The sequence below is a fragment of the Alosa sapidissima genome, chromosome 9 (genome assembly GCF_018492685.1).
Source record: "Alosa sapidissima isolate fAloSap1 chromosome 9, fAloSap1.pri, whole genome shotgun sequence".
Taxonomy (NCBI): Eukaryota; Metazoa; Chordata; class Actinopteri; order Clupeiformes; family Clupeidae; genus Alosa; species Alosa sapidissima.
In genome coordinates, this window is record NC_055965.1 from 38,409,306 (window position 1) to 38,418,562 (window position 9,257).

At 40.2% G+C, this 9,257-nt stretch overlaps 1 protein-coding gene across 1 annotated transcript in view; it reads left to right on the forward strand.

The window, feature by feature from the left end:
* Positions 1-4,317: 4,317 nt before the first annotated feature.
* Positions 4,318-9,257, forward strand: part of radil (Ras association and DIL domains) — a 62,545-nt gene continuing 57,605 nt past the window's right edge. The window contains exons 1-2 of the mRNA XM_042103539.1: positions 4,318-4,546; positions 5,071-5,250. The gene's annotated coding sequence lies outside the window, so the exon portion shown is untranslated. The remainder of the gene's footprint in view (positions 4,547-5,070; positions 5,251-9,257) is intronic.

Consider the following 9,257-nt stretch of genomic DNA (forward strand, 5'->3'; position numbering starts at 1 on the left):
AATATTTACTACTTTTTTTTTTTTGATGGTGGAAATGACATTGCCCTTAAAACACAGTTTATTTGCTTCTAGTAGGCCTACTAAAGAATCTAGTAGAAAAAAACCCCATCATAATTACATAACATATGGCAGGGACGCTTTTTTTTTTGTTTTAAATCTTAATGCTTTTAAATCTTAAATTTGTCTATGTATGTCATGTCATCTCCACCACACTTTGTCATTTCCATCACAACACATATTTTAAGTTAAACATGTAAAAATAATACAACATGCATTTCTGGAAAATTAATACATTTAATATTTTGGCTGATATGTGTAATATTTAATAAAATACATTTGGAACAGTAGATGTTATTTTTGCTTGAAAACACATGTTTTGTTGTGTTTTGGAAACGTGTCATTGGGCAGTCGTGGCCTACTGGTTAGGGCTTCGGACTTGTAACCGGAAGATTGCTGGTTCGAACCCCGACCAGTAGGAACGGCTGATGTGCCCTTGAGCAAGGCACCTAACCCCTCACTGCTCCCCGAGCGCCGCTGTAGCAGGCAGCTCACTGTATCGGGATTAGTGTGTGCTTCACCTCACTGTGTGCTGAGTGTGTTTCACTAATTCACGGATTGGGTTAAAATGCAGAGACCAAATTTCCCTCACAGGATCAAAAGAGTATATACTTATACTGGAAATGACAGTTAGACTTTTGGAATAAAATGTCAAAAATATATATTATTCAAGTGAAATCTTTACAGCCACTATTAGAAAGAGTAAAAAGAGTAAACCATGCAAAAAGATTTTTTACTGAAAGATGTTACATTTTCTGAAAATTACCAGGTCAAAGAGTAGTTTAAGAATAACCCTGCAGCAATAGCATGTCTTATATTGACGTCAATTCCAGTTTTGTTAACACGGATAGGAAGCCAAGTTGTATCTCCCAACTTACTGACAATAGCCTAAGCATGATCAATGGCAACGTCTGACGATAGGTCTGCCTATACAGATAGAGAAGAAGAGACTGTCTGACTGACTTTTGTGCAAAAAAGTGAAATAATACTGTTAATAATATTTGTCCCCTCAGGACCAGATGGCTGTGTGACATGTTTTCAGTTCTGTGCAAGGAACCACCATCACACCATGGTAAGTGATAACTTACTTGTCCTCCATTTACTAGTGTCACAATGTAGCCAACGTGTAGCCTATATTATTATAAGTTATAGTGATATTTTGTAAGCATTTATTTACCAATGAGAATAGCCTAGCCTAATGTTATCCCTTTACATCTCTCCACAGGGATACAAAGGCTAGGGTTGAGTGATGTTTTTGTATCAAAGAAGGGATGACACCTTAGACTTATTTTATGTGGCATTTTCAAAATGTGTTGGCTATGCAGGTCATGTGACACCTCTTCCGAGACACAGGCTCAGTTACTTTGCCATTATTAGTCTATTAATGCACTGAACATTCATCTCTCACGATTTCATAGAAGGACAGAGCAGGAGGTTGCATATCAGGAGCATGAAGGAGTGAATCTTATTTTCATGTCACCTGTACTATAGTCTTATTTAATATATGCATAGGATTAATATTCTGCTGATTTGTCTTCCCATTACCCCACAATCCCTCTGTCTTTCTAGGAAGATGTCAATGTCAACAGCAGAAGTAAAATTACTCTGCAGGCCCTCCCAATCTTCCTGTGGGAAGATGGATTTTGGAATGTAAGTTTTTGATTAAATTGTGTCCTCTTTCACTCTTTCTTCTTTTTTTACTTTGTCTTCTCTATATATCTCTATTTCTATTCAGCCCTCTCTGATACTACCTTGCAGCCAAAAGACAACAACCACAACCATCTTCTAGCCACCAGAATAGCAATTAAATCATACTACAGTAATTCACCAAAAATGACATATATGGGAATTTTACCTGAACTTTTCATTCACTGGTATTTCATATTATATTAAATACACATGTAGTGTTTTTCATTGACTACTCTACTCATTAACTAATTACTGTCATGTTCTTCAGGCAGAAGAAATTGACCTGCCAGACTTCTCGGATGCAGCTGTAGCTATTCTCACTGTCTCGGGTGATACAGACTCCCTTGTGAAGTTTGGTCCTGCTATCCATTCTATAGTTGACAGAGACGTTATTTTGCTATTTGGCTTAATTTGTGCACTTCATCTCGATTGTCCAAAGCAATTGTCCTACAAGTTCATTCAAAAAATTATAATGGGTTTGGAAGACCTGAAGCGGTTACCTCCTAGACTGCTGCTTAGCCTTAAAAATAAATTGCTGATGATGGATGAGTAAGCAGTCTGTTTTCCAAATCTCATGGTTGGTACTGCCAGCATGTTAATGCTCAAGCAAGCAATGGAGCTTTTCGCTTTTATTTATGTTGGCCTATTATTTTGTTATTTGAGTATTATTACCTTTGTTGAAGGTTGTTATTTCTTTGATTTTCTGTATTAACCGCATTGCTGGGGATGTTGTTATGTTAGAATTCTAATGGAATTCTTAAATAAATGGAATCTGCATTGAAATTGTCTTTTGAGTAGTTTTTTTTATTTGAATCATACAAATCAAATATTTTTGATTTTGAGGTAAATAGTAAACCTAAACAGTCAAAAAATGTGTTTCAATAGAGTGAAGTCAACTTAAAAATATAAGAGACTGAAGTGACAATGTTTAGGTTTGAGAAACTGAATGAGTCTTGGTGATAACATGAATATATTATTAGGATTAGTTATAACTTAAATATATTATTAGGATATTAGGATTAGTGAATGAGTCAAGGATGTGACACAATGTTTAGGTCTGAGAAACTGAATGAGTCTTGGTGATAACATGAATATATTATTAGGAGTGATAACTTAAAAACATCAACTCCATTTCCAGTGTCAATTTTGTTGGTTTTAACAATGGTTTCAAAATGATCAGGTTCATTGAACTTATCAATGATTTAAGTAGTGATTACTTAAAATGTTTGTTTGCCAAATGATTATGTTTCAGTTCATCAACTTCCTAAAAAAATGAGTGTGAATAACTTCTAGTTTAGAGTAGTAATTACTTAAAATGTTTGTTTGTTGAAATTATTTGTTTTAATGTTGTTCATTTTCTCAAAGATTTGGAGTCTTAACAGCTTGTCTGACTAATGTAACAATAACTTAAAACATCTATTTCTCACATTATTCTTTTTAATTTTATCCTTGTCCTTAAAGATTTTGAGCATTAAAAAAAGTCTCATTTTAAGTAGAAATGACTTAATATATTTTTTAACATAGCTAAATATTTTGAGGTAATCAGTTTCATCAAATATTTTGAGTTCATTGAACCTGTTGGGGTTTACAGTGCACTGTATATTTGAAATGAACATCTCTCCTGTGTATATTTGAAAGTAATTTAACATCTCTCCTGTGTATATTTGAAATGACCTACAGACAACAGACAACAGGAATTCACGTTCAACGTTTTTAAGTATGTAACCATCCCACCTCTTGTAACATTCACCTCAGGTGGCTTTAAACACCATGTTCTATTCTCTACACCTGACTAACTTATGCATTTATCATGTATACAGACCTTACTGTCCTGTAACTGACCCTAGGCAGATGGGTCAGGCCCTTGAGTCGTGGATCTGCTCGAGGTTTCTTGCTATATGTATCTCCAATTCTAGGGGAGATTTTCCTCTGTTACCCTGTTACCCTGTTCCCCTGTTACCCTGTTACCCTGTTCCCCTGTTACCCATGGACCTTCTTTTCTTTTCTTTTCTCTGATTGTCTTATACTCTGTAAAGCGCCATGAGACATGCGTAATGTTTTGGCGCTCTATAAGTACAATTAAATTGAAATTGAATTGAATGTGAATAATATTTAATATATTATAAGTATATAAATCTATAATATTTCATCATTATATACAAAACCCAACCATAACACAACAGCCAGGTTAAATCCTTTTAGAAATACTAGGCCTACGTGACGTTATAAAGTAGTGGAGCTTCGGATCGGCTCTATAGCCTACTGTTATAAAAGTAGCGGATATCATGAATCCATTTAGAAATGACAACGCTAGATGAGAGTGGAGCAGATCACGATCCTTTTAGAAATGAATACACTAGGTTATAAACGCGGTGCAGATCACGAACCCTTTTAGAAACACGCTAGGTTATAAACGCGGTGCAGATCACGAACCCTTTTAGAAACACGCTAGGTTATAAAAGTAGCGTAGCCTATGGTCATAGGTGGATCTCTGGACCGGTGCGCGGTGTGACGCGCACACATGACAACCTGCACGAGAATGTTGCAGACAGAGCGGGCGCGCGCAGTAGGCTAAGCACGCGCAGGTTGGTCAGTAATGCAGCTCTCACGGGCAACAGACCGTAGTCTGGGATACGTGGAAACACGCGAGAAACCGGAGACGGGCTGAGTAACGTAACGGTGTCGGATATGACAACGGACCGGAGTATGAGAGGACAGGAGCGCGAGACTCGGAGAGAACAGTAAAACACGCGCATCTCCCCGTCCTGCCTCACCGGAGACATACAGCTCTGCAGACAACGTGAGTGTCTCTCTCACACACATAAACACACGCACAGTAGGCTAGGTTACACACACACACACAGGTGAGGCGTTCTTTCCGCTGTTGACCGCGACAGGCATTTTAATTGGCATGTAGATCGGGATGAATCAACATTCAAAGACCGTAGCCTAGTCTCTCTCTCTCTCTCGCTCTCTCTCTCGCCCCCTTCTCTTCCAAATACACATACACACACACACTCACGAGCGGTTGTAAGAGGGATAAGACACGCGGGCTTGCCTTGAGCCCAGAAGCGGATTAACGGGACTCGTGAGCAGGTGCTTTTGTTGGCTTGCGCCGTTGCCACTGGCTACCCGCAGTAAGCGAGATAGCTTGCGCTCGTGTAAAATTGATGCAGGCTGATACTACGTCGTACCGGCATACCGCGAGCACATACCGCGAGCGGCTTGTTTCGTCAGAGCACTGAAAAAAGAGCAGCTATCATCCGGATCCGTGCGCGTGCAGCACGGCAGGACTGTCTGACTTCGTCTGACTCTGTTTACTAGGGCAGGAACAGATGGCACGAGCTTCAACGGCGTGGTCCCGCGATCCAAGAAGGAGCGGATTTAGCTGATGGTGCATCTTCAACAGACACACACACACACACACACACACACACTTCACCCCCCGCCCGCCGTCTCCTGCGGTAGCTAGGAGGAACTAGCAGGAAACGCTCCGCAGTCAAGGTTTGTGTCTCTATCTATCTATCTATCTATCTCTATCTCTCTCTGTGTGTGTGTGTGTGTGTGTAAGTCTGGTTGAGTGTGTGTGTAGTGGAGGTGTGTATATGAGTGTGTGTGGCCTGGATTGGCATTGGGATGGATAGATAGATAGATAGATAGATAGATAGTATAGGTAGATAGATAGTATGTCATTCTAACATTGTAATCAATACCAAAGTAGGCTACACAATTACAACCATTCTAAACTATTTAAACATACACAAATATGTTCAACTTTTCATGTATTGTGCAGTCAGTGTAGTTGTATGTTTATAACAACATTGAATATATAACTTTAAACCTTTTTTTTTAAAACAGGACCTGTCCAACCATTTCAGTTGCTGTAATTAGTCACTATTTCCACTTTGTCTAAAACAGGACATGTCCAACCATTTCAGTTGCTGTAATTAGTCACTATTTCCACTTTGTCCAAAACAGGACCTGTCCAACCATTTCAGTTGCTGTAATTAGTCACTATTTCCACTTTGTCTAAAACAGGACATGTCCAACCATTTCAGTTGCTGTAATTAGTCACTATTTCCACTTTGTCTAAAACAGGACCTGTCCAACCATTTCAGTTGCTGTAATTAGTCACTATTTCCACTTTGTCCAAAACAGGACCTGTCCAACTATTTCAGTTGCTAGTTGCTGTATTTAGTCTAAAACAGGACCTGTCCAACCATTGCAGTTGCTAGTTGCTGTATTAAGTCCAAAACAGGACCTGTCCAACCATTTCAGTTGCTAGTTGCTGTAATTAGTCCAAAACAGGACCTGTCCAATCATTTCAGTTGCTAGTTGCTGTAATTAGTAATTGTTTCCATGTTTCCTTTCTTTGTTGAGCTGGAGAACTGAAGAGACACCCCCCCCCCTCTCTCTCTCACACACACACACACACACACACACACATTCCCTCACACACACACATTCCCTCACACACACACACACACACACACTCCCTCACACACACACATTCCCTCACACACACACACACACACACTCCCTCACACACACACACTCCCTCACACACACACACACACACACACACACACACACACACATCATCCCACACACTCCCTCACTCTCACACACACTCCCCATATATCTCTCTCTCACTCACACACACACACACACACACACACACACTCACACACACACACACGCACACACACTCCCTCACACACACACACACACCCTCTCTCTCACACACACACTCATACACACACACACACTCACACACACACACACACACACACACAGGCCTGTAGGGGCAGAACAAGTTCACTCTGGGGGCAAATTAATACCCCCCCATACATATATACACACACTCACACACACACACACACACACACACACACACACATCATCCGTATTTAAGATCCACACAGTCCAGTCCAGTCAGACTATTTCAGATCCACACAGTCCAGTCCAGTTAAACTATTTCAGATCCACACAGTCCAGTCCAGTCCAGTTAGACTATTTCAGATCCACACAGTCCAGTACAGTTAGATTATTTCAGATCCACACAGTCCAGTCCAGTCAGACTATTTCAGATCCACACAGTCCAGTCCAGTCCAGTTAGACTATTTCAGATCCACACAGTCCAGTCCAGTCAGACTATTTCAGATCCACACAGTCCAGTCCAGTCCAGTCCAGTTAGACTATTTCAGATCCACACAGTCCAGTCCAGTTAGACTCTTTCAGATCCACACAGTCCAGTCCAGTTAGACTATTTCAGATCCACATGGTCTATTTTAGGCCCCAACTACGCTACACCCAATCATTTCAACATGGGTTTTCGGATCGGCGTCCACAAACACTGTATCCGTTTGGGAAGCCTCTAAAACCTGCATTAAAATGTGTAATTCTGATTCTTGAAAATCATGACAAAGGCACACTCAACAAGTATGGGTACAAGTGAAGAAATAAGCATCAGATAAAATCTGCAAACTGGGGGGAAATGGACAATGTCTGCCAAGTTTACTGCCTGGGTGTGTGTGTGTGTGTGTGTGTGTAGGTGTGTGTGTGTGTGTGTGTGTGTAGGGGTGTGTGTGTGTGTGTGTGTATGTGTGTTTGCAAACTAGGGGGAAATGGGCAATGTTTGTCAAGTTTACTGCCTAGACAGCTTGCATGCTACTTTATAGGAATTCACATTATAATGCCAGCTAGCTTTGTCGACGAACGACAAACAAACGCTAATAATTATGCAACGTTTAAAGTTAGCTTCTCTTAATTATAATTATGTGTGAAGTTAGCTTCTCAGAAATTACAAAGATAGGCTACGTATGGATGCATATAATCCCACTGTTCATAGGCTACGTCTTTTAAACAGATAGTTTACACAGCTGTGTTTTTGGTGTCCTGCTGTTCATAGGCTGCGTCTTTTAAACAGATAGTTTTCACAGCTGTGTTTTTGGTGTCCTGCTGTTCATAGGCTGCGTCTTTTCAACAGATAGTTTGCACAACTGTGTTTTTGGTGTCCTGCTGTTCATAGGCTACGTCTTTTGAACAGACAGTTTGCACAACTGTGTTTTCAGCTAGCATGCTGTTCATAGGCTACATCTTTTAAACAGATAGTTTGCACAACTGTGTTTTTGGTGTCCTGCTGTTCATAGGCTACGTCTTTTAAACAGATAGTTTGCACAGCTGTGTTTTTGGTGTCCTGCTGTTCGTCTTTTAAACAGATAGTTTGCACAACAGTGTTTTTGGTGTCCCGCTGTTCATAGGCTACGTCTTTTAAACAGATAGTTTGCACAGCAGTGTTTTTGGTGTCCTGCTGTTCATCTTTTAAACAGATAGTTTGCACAGCTGTGTTTTTGGTGTCCTGCTGTTCGTCTTTTAAACAGATAGTTTGCACAACAGTGTTTTTGGTGTCCCGCTGTTCGTCTTTTAAACAGATAGTTTGCACAACAGTGTTTTTGGTGTCCTGCTGTTCATAGGCTACGTCTTTTAAACAGATAGTTTGCACAGCAGTGTTTTTGGTGTCCCGCTGTTCATAGGCTACGTCTTTTAAACAGGAAGTTTGCACAACTGTGTTTTCAGCTAGCATGCTGTTCATAGGCTACGTCTTTTAAACAGATAGTTTGCACAGCAGTGTTTTTGGTGTCCTGCTGTTCATAGGCTACGTCTTTGAAACAGATAGTTTGCACAGCTGTGTTTTTGGTGTCCTGCTGTTCGTCTTTTAAACAGATAGTTTGCACAGCTGTGTTTCTGGTGTCCCGCTGTTCATAGGCTGCGTCTTTTAAACAGATAGTTTGCACAGCTGTGTTTTCAGCTAGCATGCTGTTCATAGGCTGCATGTTTTAAAAAGATAGTTTGCACAGGTGTGTTTTTGGTGTCCTGCTGTTCATAGGCTACATCTTTTAAACAGATAGTTTGCACAACTGTGTTTTTGGTGTCCTGCTTAAACAGATAGTTTGCACAGCTGTGTTTTTGGTTTCCTGCTGTTCGTCTTTTAAACAGATAGTTTGCACAGCTATGTTTTTGGTGTCCTGCTGTTCGTCTTTTAAACAGATAGTTTGCACAAAAGTGTTTTTGGAGTCCTGCTGTTCATAGGCTGCGTCTTTTAAACAGATAGTTTGCACAACAGTGTTTTTGGTGTCCCGCTGTTCATCTTTTAAACAGATAGTTTGCACAGCTGTGTTTTTGGTGTCCTGCTGTATGTCTTTTAAACAGATAGTTTGCACAGCTGTGTTTTTGGTGTCCTGCTGTTCATAGGCTACGTCTTTTAAACAGATAGTTTGCACAACTGTGTTTTTGGTGTCCTGCTGTTCATAGGCTACGTCTTTTAAACAGATAGTTTGCACAGCTGTGTTTTCAGCTAGCATGCTGTTCATAGGCTGCGTGTTTTAAAAAGATAGTTTGCACAACTGTGTTTTTGGTGTCCTGCTGTTCATCTTTTAAACAGATAGTTTGCACAGCTGTGTTTTTGGTGTTCTGCTGTTCGTCTTTTAAACAGATAGTTTGCACAGCCG